The sequence below is a fragment of the Giraffa tippelskirchi genome, chromosome 11 (assembly GCF_054371585.1).
Source record: "Giraffa tippelskirchi isolate mGirTip1 chromosome 11, T2T-mGirTip1v1.2.pri, whole genome shotgun sequence".
Classification (NCBI taxonomy): domain Eukaryota; kingdom Metazoa; phylum Chordata; class Mammalia; order Artiodactyla; family Giraffidae; genus Giraffa; species Giraffa tippelskirchi.
This window is the reverse complement of record NC_137285.1, coordinates 13887113-13899812: the sequence shown is the minus strand read 5'-3', so window position 1 is coordinate 13899812 and position 12700 is coordinate 13887113. Positions and strand designations below refer to the sequence as shown.

Genomic DNA, 12700 nt, shown 5'->3' with positions numbered 1-12700 from the left:
GAAGCGACTTAGCAGCAGCAGCAGTGGCATAGGCTCACTATCTCCAGATTGACTCCAGTAGAGGGAAAAGAAATCAGGTCCTTCTGTGCCATTCTTCAAACATTTAGAGGAAATTGATTTTCCACATGGGTTGTAGCCAAGCGAGGGATGCACTGGCATAGAAGTCCTGGTGACAGGCTATTACAACCAGCACTTGCAACAATTAGACTCAACCCAACTTGAGATATTTTATTAGCGAGTGTAATTCCTCATCAGGCTAATATTGCAGATTGCCAAAAGCAGCAGCAATCCTAAAATAGGATTTCCTTCGTAATCTCTTTTAAAGGGAAGAACTTGTGGAGACTTGAACTGCCTGGAGAAAGAAAGCTTTTACTCTCTTGACTGAGGAAAGAAAGCAGTTGGTCCAAAGAGCTTGCCTTCCGTTTCTGCTCTTACCTCTTTAAGGTGCTTCCTCATGGCATTAGCTGGGAGGCTTTCACCTGCGAAGAACAGAAACAACAGTCTCAAACCGGTTTTGCTAACACAGTACCGCTTCAATCTGGAAATCCCAAGGGAGGCAGGCTTGGGGTTGGTTGACTCAACATCTCAACAATGTCATCGCGAATACAGGTTCTTTCCCAAAGAGGTTAAGAACACTGGCTCTAGAGCGAGACTGTTTGGTAGTGCATCTCAAGTCCAGCTCTTAATAGCTGTGTGACCTTGGGCAAATTACTTAACCTCTCTGAGACACATTTTTCTCATCTGTTAAAAACTGGCTAGAAATAGTACACTAACTCATAGCACTGTTGTCTGTGCTAAATCAAGGGCAGGCAAACTTTATAAAGGACCAGGTAGTAAATATTTTAGGCTTCGCTCTTGGCAAGATAGTTGATAGTTTCTGCCCAACCACTCAACTCTGCTGTTGCAGCATGAATGCAACGGTAGACAACAGATAAATGAGTGGGCATGACTGTGGTCCAGTGAAATTTTATTTATGGACACTGAAAGTTGAACTTTATGTAATTTTCATGTGGTGTGAAATACTGTTCTTTTGATTGTTTCTTTAACCATTAGAAAATATAAAAACCATTCTTAGGTTCACGGGCCATAAAAATAGGTGCAGCCGCCCCCCTAAGCTAAAGCCTATAATACATTTAGAATAGTACCTGTAAAGCTCCAAATGCTCAAAAAGTGTTTGCTGCTATTATTGTTGTTGTCGTTGTTGTTGTTATTAACACATCCGGCATCATTCTCTGGACCCCTCCTCTGTCCGCGTTGCCTTCATCCCCAATTCTGATAGCAAGATGGCGACCAGAGTTCAAGGTGGGGCATCCAGAGGAGAACAAAACACTCCTTTCTGGTCATAAATTGTTAGGAGCAAGGGGCGGTTTCCCCACACTCAAGGTCTCAGTCACTAGAATGGGGTCACGTGGCCCCTACGGAACCAATCACTGGCAAGAGGAGGGACTATTCTTTGACCAATCAGGCCCACCCCTGCAGTTGGGGGTGGAGTCACTTCGCCCTGAGTCATGTTTGAATGGGGACAAGGCGAATGCCTGACCCCAACAGATCTTTTGTAGGACAGAGCAAAGTAGGACATGGATACTGGGTAGGCAACCAGCACAGCCTGCTACACCCACTCTTTCAAATCCCCATGAGTTTATGACGAGCAGAGGACCCGCTAATCTGGTTTATATATAACGTCTTATACAAGAGCAAGTCTTTAAAAGATTTGAGCTGGAGAACATTGGCTCTACTGACCTTTAAGTCTTTTTAAATAGCCACTGTGGTCATAACTCATTGGGTCATAAGCATTCCAAACAACTTTATGGCCTTTTTGAGTTTAGTACACAACCTCCCTGTCAGATGCCTCATTTGACCTTCACAGTTCTCTGAGGCAAGGACTATGATCCTCATTCCACAGGGAAGAGAAGTGACATGACCAAAGGCACGTGACATGGTTAGGCCCTAACGCTGGACCTTGAACCCTGGTTTCTGGCCTCTAGAATCCCAGCAATTTTTCACTCTACCTCCTGGAGCAAGGAAAGTTTTCCCCACGTTCACTGTCTCAGTCGCTAGAATGGGGTCATGTGGCCCCCAGGGAACGAATCACTGGCAAGAGGAGGGACTTGCCCGTGGCTATATCGTGGAAAGCTGGGCTATGTGCTAAGTCACTTAAGTTGTATCCGACTCTTTGTGACCCCATGGACTGTAGCCAGCCAGGCTCCTCTGTCAATGGGATTCTCCAGGCAAGAATATTGGAGTGGGTTGCCATGCCTTTCTCCAGGGGATCTTCCTGACCCAGGGATTGAACCCGTGTCTCTTACATCTCCTGTATTGGCAGGAGGGTGTGTTCTTTACCGTCCGGATCCCATCATGGGAAGGAATAGTGGCTAAGAAAGTATTGGTGACCAGGCAACCAAAGGGATTTTGCCAAGAGTCAACACAGCCCTAAAACATTTGCTTTGGGGAAATATCAATAACCTCAGATATGCAGATGACACCACCCTTATGGCAGAAAGTGAAGAAGAACTAAAGAGCCTCTTGATGAAAGTGAAAGAGGAGAGTGAAAAAGTTGGCTTAAAGCTCAGCATTCAGAAAACTAAGATCTTGGCATCCGGTCCCATCACTTCATGGCAGATAGATGGGGAAACAGTGAAAACAGTGGCTGACTTTATTTTTCTGGCCTCCAAAAGCACTGCAGATGGTGACTGCAGCCATGAAATTAAAAGACGCTTACTCCTTGGAAGGAAAGTTATGACCAACCTAGACAGCATATTAAAAAGCAGAGACATTACTTTGCCAACAAAGGTCTGTCTAGTCAAGGCTATGGTTTTTCCAGTGGTCATGTATGGATGTGAGAGTTGGACTATAAAGAAAGCTGAGCGCCAAAGAATTGATACTTTTGAACTGTGGTGTTGGAGAAGACTCTTGAGAGTCCCTTGGACTGCAAGGAGATCCAACCAGTCCATCCTAAAGGAGATCAGTCCTGGATGTTCATTGGAAGGACTGATGTTGAAGCTGAAACTCCAATACTTTGGCCACCTGATGCGAAGAACTGACTCATTGGAGAAGACCCTGATGCTGGGAAAGATTGAGGGCAGGAGGAGAAGGGGATGACAGAGGATGAGATGGCTGGATGGCATCACTGATTCGATGGACATGGGTTTGGGTGGACTCGGAGTTGATGATGGACAGGGAGGCCTGGCGTGCTGTGGTTCATGGGGTCGCAAAGAGTCGGACACGAATGAGCAACTGAACTGAACTGAACTGAAAGACATTTAGGTATAATCCACGATTTTCTCTGGAATATCTGCAAGTGTAATATACTATGAAACCTCAGGAAATGATAAAATAATAGCAATAATTATTCTGATGACATACAAATGTGCCTTTTTCTTTTTTTTTAAAAAAAGTATTTATTTTTGGCTATGCTGGTTCTTCATTGTTGCTTGCAGGCTTTCTCTAGTTGTGGTGAGGGGGGCCTACTCTCTTGTTGTGGTGCAAGGGCTTCTCATTGTTTTGTGACCCCATGGAATTCTCCATACAAGAATACTGGCATGGGTTGCCATTCCCTTCTCCAGCGGATCTTCCTAACCTGGGAGTGGAACCTGGGTCTCCCACATTGCAGGCAGATTTTTTTACAGTCTGAGCCACCAGGGAAGCCCTTTCTCTTGTTGCAGAGCACAGGTACTAGGGCATGCGGGCCTTTGGTAGTTGTGGCTCATGGGCTCAACCGTTGGAGCTTGTGGGCTCCAGAGCGAGGGCTTAGCAGTTGTGGTGCACAGGCTCAGTTGCCCTGTGGCGTGTGAGATTTTCCTGGACCAGGGATCAAACCACTGTCCCTTGCATTGCAAGGTGGATTCTTAATCATTGAATCACCAGGGAAACCCAAACGTGCCTTTTTCTGATCTCAAAAGGGAAACATAATTTTCCAAGCGTCTCTTTATATTTAAGTCATAAATGTAGTATGTGCCTCCTTACATTTAAGCCCTATTTTTGACTTACTAACTTTGCAAGATAAGAAAAGGGAATCTCACCCCCCCTCCCAATTAAAAGAAATGATTGAGTCAATTGAGTGTACCTAAGTGAAGGAGTATTACGCAACCATTAGCTTTAATGCGTATGAAAACTTTGCAATGCCTCGAGAACACTCTGAAGATAGAGCGTTAAGGGATAGAAGCAGGAGACAAAATTACATACAGATGATGAGATCAGGACCATAGAAAAGATTGGCAATCAAGAAACCAAAGCGTTAACCCATTTGCCTCTGGGTTGTAAAGTCATGAGTGATTTTTTTTCCCCCAGCTTCTTTATATGTTTTTCCTATACTTTCCAGTCTGTCTCCAATACTCATTTTTATGATCAGAGAAAAACATAAAGTAAAAGCCAGAAGAAGACTGGGTTATTATGCAGGCTAGGATTTCTTATTATATAGACAGGTCCAGGCAATAAAGGACTAAGTGAGGCAAACCAGGACTCTTTGCAGAGTGAAAGAATGAAAACCACAACTTGAAGGATGCTTTTCCTCCAGGGGTAGGTGTGCAGCCTCGGCACGGCTGACTGATGAGGAAATGGACAGATTCCTCCAGCTACAGAGTCAGAAACTCACAAACCGTGTGGCTTCGAGCAAATGAACTACTCCGACCTTCAATTTCTTCATCTGTTACATGAGAATAATAATGCCTAGTACATCGGATTGAAATGTTTTCAATTACATATTTTTATTGAGTTCTTACCGTCATAGGAGCTAATGATGCAATAGTGAGCAAAGAAACAAAGTCCTTGTTCTCCGCCGGCACATTCATTCTAGTGGAGGGTAAGGGTGAATATTGTCCTGGGGCAGACAATAGCTTGGCGCTTTATACCAGAGAGTGTTCCTATGTGTCTGGAGCTCGGTGCGTAGATGGAAGCAGACGGGGAGAAGTAGACAGGGGACAAACGTGGCAGGCCGGGGCCAGAAACTTTGATTTCATTCTAAATATAATGGGGAGCCACTTAAGGGTTTTTAGCCACAGACTAGCATGATCTGATTTAGAGTTTATGTCTTAAAAAGGCCACTCTCCTGCCATGTAGAGAATAGATTGTAAGACTGTGTGAGACGATCAATACACGAAAGCACTTAAGATTGGGTCTGGCACAAAGTAAGTGTCTTAATAAGTGGTAACTGTTTTTCATTATTATCATCATTATCCTTATTATTATTACTACTCTTTTGTCTGCCTACAGCTGGCTCACGATTCTTGGACATTTAGCTTCACATGATATTGACAAAGCATTCTGATGAGCTGGTGAATCTTTCAGATTTGTTTTCCTGGTGTTTTCACATCCTCAGAGAGGTGATGGTTAGAAGCCAAACACAAGCTGATACCTGTAAACTGAAGAAAAACAACAACAACACAGTGAACAGATTCCTGAATCCAATATTCTTTCATCCTTCAGGGGGAAGCTCTGGTTATTCTGTAGTTCAGAGAAGACCCTGGGTCTTGCTTACAGGTTTCAGTCTCCACCAAAGTCCTCACTGAGCACCATCCGTGCTATGAAACCCAGCCTATGTGGGTATATTTGAGAATACCTCCCCTCCTGCCAGCTCCTCCTTCCTCCAGACTTGGCTCAGAGAAGATTTTTCTCAGGGAAGCCTCCCCTGACCTGGCCACAGGCACCACCCAACACCGATGCTGACTTCTCTATGCCCTTGGAACTTGGGCAGAACCATAGGCTCCATCTAGTCAAAGCTATGGTTTTTCCAGTAGTCATGTATGGATGTGAGAGTTGGACTATAAAGAAAGCTGAGCGCCAAAGAATCGATACTTTTGAACTGTGGTGTTGGAGAAGACTCTTGAGAGTCCCTTGGACTGCAAGGAGTTCAAATCAGTCCATCCTAAGGGAAATCAGTCCTGAGTATTCATTGGAAGGACTGATGATGAAAACTAAAACTCCAGTACTTTGGCCACCTGATGCAAAGAACTGACTCATTGGAAAAGACCCTGATGCTGGGAAAGATTGAAGGCCGGAGGAGAAGGGGACGACAGAAGATGAAATGGTTGGATGGCATCACCGACTTGATGGACGTGAGTTTGAGCAAGCTCTGGGAGTTGGTGATGGACAGGGAAGCCTGGCGTGCTACAGTCCACAGGGTTGCAAAGAGTCAGACACAACTGAGCGAGTGAACTGAACTGAACTGATAGCATAACACTTACTGCCTTCATTAACACAAATGGCTCCACCTAGACTCTGAATTCCTAGAACCGTCCTGGTTAATACAATGGCCACCAGCCAACTGTGTCTATATAAATCTACATTGAAATGAATACAAATTAAAACAAAACCTTCAACATCCAGTTCCTTGGTTGCATTAGCTGCATGTCAAATCCTCAGTAGCCATTGAACTGGACAGCACAGATAGCAAATATTTCTATCATTGCAGAAAGTTCTAGTGGACAGAAGTCATGTGTTGTTTTCTTAGTTTAGAGCTAGCAGAGTGTTTAAGACACAGACTTGAGAGGTGGGCAGACATTAGTTCAAATCTCAGCTTCTAATATTACTAGCTATGTGATCCTGGACAAATTCATTTTCTCAACACAGGTGTCCCCTGCTTATCAGAAGTTTGCTTCGTACTACTTCACTTTACCAAAGACCCACACCAGTACCCATCAGTACATCAGTAACCGAAAGAAATCTGAAGAAGACTTCCACTTTTACAGAAAAAAGGCTAAAAGCCAAAACAGTGTTCACTGTTTGTTTTGCTGTTTGGTTGTTTATAGAGGCAACAGGTGCCCCCAAGCAGCAGTAGTGGCAGCTCCAATCTTCTCCAGAAACTACCCTTGGCATCTCAGCATCAAGTTGCCACAGCGTTGAACTGTGTGAGCATCTGTGCTTTATTTCAATTTATTTTGTGAATTTGTGAGCAAGATGTTCAGGTGTGCTCAGCCGCTCGGTTGTATCCAAACTCTTTTGCAACTCTATGGACTGTAGCCCACCAGGCTCCTCTGTCCATGGGATTTCCCAGGCAAGAATACTGGAGTGGGTTGCCATTTCCTTCTCTACAGGATCTTCCTGACCCAGGGATCGAACTTGAGTCTCTTTCATTGGCAAGTGGATTCTTTACTGATGAGCTCCCAGGGAAGTCCATGTGAACAAGATGTGTTGTTGTTCAGTCGCTCAGTCATTCCAACTCTTTGTGACCCATGGACTGCAGCATGCCAGGCTTCTCTGTCCTTCACTATCTCCCGGAGTTTGCTCAAACTCTTGTCCATTGAGTCAGTGATGCCATCCAACCATCTCATATTCTGTTGCCCCCTTCTCCTCCTGCCCTCAATCTTTCCCAGCATCAGGGTCTTTTCCAGTGAGTTGGCTCTTCACATCAAGTGGTCAAAGTATGGGAGCTTCAGCTTCAGCATCAGTCCTTCCAATGAGTATTCAGGAACGATTTCCTTTAGGATTGACTGATTTGATTTCCTCGCTGTTCAAGGGACACTTGAGAATGTTTTCCAGCACCACAGTTCGAAAGCATCAGTTCTTTGGCTCTCAGCTTTCTTTATTGTCCAGCTCTCACATCTGTACATGACTACTGGAAAAACCATAGCTTTGACTATACGAACCTTGGTCAACGAAGTGATGTCTCTGCTTTTTGCTGAGCAAGATGTATCCTAAGGTAATAGCTTCTTTGCTTTAAACAATATTGGCTTACAAAGTGTCATAGGAACACTCTACTTTCAGGTATTAGGAGAAACTGTTCCCACCCAATGGTCTGCTTGTGAAGCCTGTGCAAGTTAATATATATGAAGGGTTGGCAGTAGAGCCTAACTCACAGTCAGCCCCAAACAAGTGTTAGCTACTATTATCATCACCTCCAGTAAAATAACCAGAAGTCCCTGATCAGTCTTTACTGATCACCTGAACCAGTGAATGAAAGAACCAGTGAATGAATGAACTTTAATTTGAGCTTTCAGGAAAACAGACTACCCTCTTCTGAAACCAAATATATCATCATTAATAATAGCTTCTACTTATTCAGCACTGACTTCATACCAGGTGCTGTACTGAATGTGTTTCACGCATTTCTCCCAAAGTCCCGTGAGCAGGGGATTGTGATTAACCAACCACCTCCTTTAAGAGATGAAGAAACTGAGGTTCAGAGATCAGAAGCCAAAAGGTATAAGGCCAGCAAGACGAGAAGCTGTACCTCGCTGCCTCCATGGAGATATTACCGCGTCTAGGCTACTGACTGCTGGGATTGATTCTAGAAGCAATTCGACCTCACCTCTCTGGTTCTGCCCTCGTGGAGGAATGGGGTCTGCAGGCAAATGCGATGTTCCTGCTCCTCCCTGACCCTTGGGGAGGGCTCTGGCTCCCCACCTGCAAGGCGACCTGCTCAGTTTTCTTTCCTGCTCCCAGAAAGACTTCTGACCCTGGTTGCTCAGATTCCTTTCTTCCCCCATCCATCCCCAGGGTTGCCGGCCCACCCCCTCCCAGCCGCCCCACACACACCAGCAAGCAATGGCCAGGCCTGCAGACAAGGGCGTCTTTCTTCCAAGTGGTTCCCCCTCAACTCATAAATTCTCAGCCCCAGCCTGATTGGCTGCGACAAAAAAGGAGTAAGGCCCCTGCTCTGGCTCCTCAGATACAAAGTGAGTTGTGTGCAGCTTTTGCCCACGTGAGGCCAATCACAGAGGCCAGTGCCTCTCAGAAATCCCAAAGGACAAAATACCAGCGGCCCCCCGACACAGCAACTGCCCAGTCACGGGATCAAAATTATCTCTGGCCACACAATGGACAGCAGATAGCCGGGAAAGCCAAGACAATGAAGGGGCACGTGAAGGAGACCTTCCTGGTCACTGCTAACCTGAAGGCTGGAAGGACGGTTAACCCTTTCCCGCCTGAACCTTTCAACTCCCAGCCAAATCGAGACCTGTATACAGCTTGGGTTGGTGCCCAAACCTTGAGGGGATGGTACCCAATTCTAACCTTCCTGAGGGTTCCTTTCGCCACTTTTGAGAATTTGCCTTCCCTATGAAGCATGATTCCAATGTTTCCAATTTTTAGCACTAAAATTAGTCCAACTGTGCCTTCTAATTCTGTAGACACAACCCAGCTTGTGCAAATGTCCCTCTCTCCCATTTCTGGGTGAGTTTTTGCATAGTATAGACTGCCAATTTTGTCGTGTGTTCTTGAGGGAAGATAGAAGTTGAAAATCAGCTAGCTGCTTACCGTGAAACAAATGCTGTGGAACGCAAAGTTCTGGTTTAGAGAGGATGCTGCATGTAACACTCTCATGAAAAGAAAAACACAGACAAATGTCTTATATGGATCACTGCTGAACACAGCCATAGGAAAATGAACTGGAATTTATTGAACACTTACTATATATTAACACCTCCTTACACGCAGCAAGATTAAGTAACTCGCCCAAAGACGAAGCTAGACATTGACTGAGCTGAGATTGGAACCCAAATCTCTGTCTACAAAGGCTGAGTTCTAAACCACAGTGCTTAATAAATGGCAACCCTTATTGTTACTGTCATAAAATACATTATCTGTAGGAATACAAAGATTCTCCCAACATATAAGTGACAATACGGGCGACAAGATTGCACATTGTGATACTTTTAAAATAGATAAATGATAGATAAATGGAGAAGAGGAAAAATACTGGAACAATCTTTGCCAAAAGCTTGAGTGACTTTCCCTCATGATTTTTTGCTTTCTTTTCCCCCATTGGTGCTTTTCTTTGCATTTCAAGTGTTCTTCATGAAGCATCTATAACTTTTGCCATTAGGAAAGAAGTGTGTGTGTGTGTGTTTTAAAAGCCAGAGGGAACAGAGAAGATGGCAAAGTAGGCCAAAGAAGCTGGAATTGCAGTTATTTCAATCTTGCCCAAAATTGCGATTTGGGGTGTTCAAAGTTATCCCAAAATGATGAAGCAAAAGTTTTAAGCCATCTGCCCCCTACACCAAGTGCAGCCAAGTGACAGTGACAGTGAGAAAGTCCTTTAAACAATGACCTAGAAGAGGGTGTGCTGTGAGGGGAGGTGGAACCAGAAGGAGGCAAAGTGGTAAAGCTCACCTAAGGAAAAAGAGAGGAGTTCTTCCTGATGGACTCGCCCTGCGCTGTATTCACTGCTCGGATTCAGTCAGCTCTCGCTTGACCAAGAAAGACCAGAGCAGGCAGGGGAAGGGGCAGAAAACTTTCAACCTGGCCCCCAAGACAAATCCCCAGGAGTCTGGCAGGAGGCAGCCTTGCCGATTCCAGGCCTATATTTTTCATTTCTTGTTTTAACAGTCATAAACGCCTTCCGATGCCAAAGCAGAACATGACTTTAATCCAGATAAAATAAAATTCCCAAACCCTGAAAACTATACAGAGATTTACAAGCCAATTTTGAAAAGCAAAAGCCTCAGTTCCAAGAGTGGCACATTCCACGTGGCCAGCACCGGGGGCTGCCCTGTGGCCTGGCCCCCTGGAGACGAGGTCCCAGGGCTTGCTGCTCAGTCCCCGAAATCCACAGCCCCCTTGGCAAAGAGAATGCAGGCAGACTCGGCCCTCGACCTGGACTCTTCTCAGATTCCTAGGCTCTGGGGTCTCTTGGCTTTCAGGCATCCTAATAGATTCCAGCTCCCCTCTCTCCACCTCCCCTCCACCCCTCAGCTGTTGCAGAAAACCACAGTCAACCTCTCCTTGCTCTCAGCTGCCAAGTTTTCTCTAAGTAAACACAGAATGTAGCAGTAGATCAGCTCAGTTGCATTCCCAGCACTGTAGGTTGGGTCAAGGCTGGCCTGGCACCAACCTCAAGAACCCAGGCTGGGGTGGGTTCTGGGGTAAGCATGGACTGCAAAGCCTCATAATGTGCAAATGCCTTATGGACATGAACTCAGTTCATCCTACTGATCCTATGAGGTGGGACCTTTGCATGTTGCATTTCATCTCTTTGCCCCTCTAGGTCTGGTGGCCCCCCTTTACCCTTGCTCTGAGCCCAGGAGGCTGACATGGGTGGATGGCACCAGTGGGCTCCCATGCACTCTGGCCTCTGATTGGATTTGCACAATAAGAAAAGAGGAAGAAAGGCAATGAATTGGGGGCAGTAATTCCACTCCCACCCCTCCAGACTCCTCCTTGCTGTGTGGCTATAGGCTGGCTACTTTGGGTGATTCTCTCCATACAGCTCTCCTTTCCAGGTTCTGGAATTAACCGTTCTCCTTGCTCCTACAGACCCAAGACGGGAATAGCGCCTCCCTCTGCTAGCCCCAGGTATTGCACTCTGCCTTGATCGCCCCAAATCCTGCCCACAGCTGTGCAAATAATCTATTAATATTAAACTCACCTCAGATTACTCCATTTCAGTGTGCCCTCTGTTTCCTGCCAGACTTCTGACCAGCATGTTTGCATCATTTCTCTTTTATAGAGGAGGAAACGGAAGCTTGGAGAAATTAAGTCACTTGCCCAGGGGCAACTATCTGGGGTTTGAATTTGGATCAGCCTGAATCCGGAGTCCAAGCTCTTCACCTCACTACTATGTAAAAACTAAAATGAAATTAGCTTTCACTCGGTACCTGCTGTGTGCCGTGCAGCGTGCTGAGCCTCTCATGCCTTTGTTTCACAGGCAGTCTGTGGACAATACTACTTACTATCCCCATTTCACAGATAAGAAAACTGAAGCTGTGAAAGGCTCACTCAGCATAAATAATTTTAGATTCATCCATGTTGCTGTGTATCAATACTTCATTCCTTTTTATTGCTGAGTAGTATTCTCTTGTATGGACATACCATAATTCATTTATTCAATTGTTTCTTTGGTTGTTTATTTCCTTCCTTCTTTATTCCCTTCTATCTATCTATCTGTCTACCTGTCATCTATCATTTATCTACCCATCTATTCACTTCCTTTAGAAGTGAGCCTATTTGTAAGGATATTCATCACAGCATTTATATTTAATAGTGAAAGCAGTTATAATGAATGACCTATTATCTGTCTGATAGGGAAATGACTGAATGAAGTTTAATAAGACCTTGGAACCTCATCAGAGGAGCACCAAATACAGACTCCTAAGCCAGCTTGCTGTAATCGCCAGAGGCTATGTTATTCTTGGTTCATGGCCACCTTTCTACTGTGCCTTGCCACAGTTCTTGATTGGATGGAGAGAACCATTCACTGACATTGGGCCAGCATGCCCAAAGTGCCACTTCTCCTTGTTTCTTTGCTTTGTGTACATCTATCTATCCATCCATCCATCCATGTGTTTTTCTCTCTATCCATCCCTGCATGTGTGCAGGTTAAGTCACTTAGTCGTGTCCAACTCCTTGCTACCCCATGGACTACAGCCTGCCAGGCTCCTCTGTCTAAGGATTTCTGCAGGCAAGAATACTGGAGTGGGTTGCCATACCCTCCTCCAGGGGATCCTCCCAACCCAGGAATCCAACCTGTGTCTCGCACATCTACCTCCACTGGCAGGCGGGTTCTTTACAACTAGTGCCACCTGAGAAGCCCTCATCCATCCTTACCTATCATCTATTATCTATTTCTGTACATATATTTTCCTCCTTTTCCTTTAATCCATCCATTGATAGCCATGAGGTCAACAAGTGTTAATGTCCTCCCATAACTGGAAGAAGACACAGATTACTTAATAGTAAATGTGACCATCTAGTAAGAACCTATTAGTTACCAGGCACCGCATGAAGAAATTAAAAAGTGCTGCACACGGCCTGACACATATAAGTGTCA

General features: G+C 45.1%; 1 long non-coding RNA gene across 1 annotated transcript in view; it reads right to left on the bottom strand.

The window, feature by feature from the left end:
- The window catches only part of LOC145525843 (uncharacterized), a 33764-nt gene extending 32370 nt beyond the window's left edge, over positions 1–1394 (bottom strand). The window contains exons 1-2 of the long non-coding RNA XR_014068445.1: positions 1146–1394; positions 436–479 (exon numbers count right to left, since the gene is read on the bottom strand). This is a non-coding gene — a long non-coding RNA (uncharacterized LOC145525843). The remainder of the gene's footprint in view (positions 1–435; positions 480–1145) is intronic.
- Between the last annotated feature and the right edge of the window lie 11306 nt (positions 1395–12700).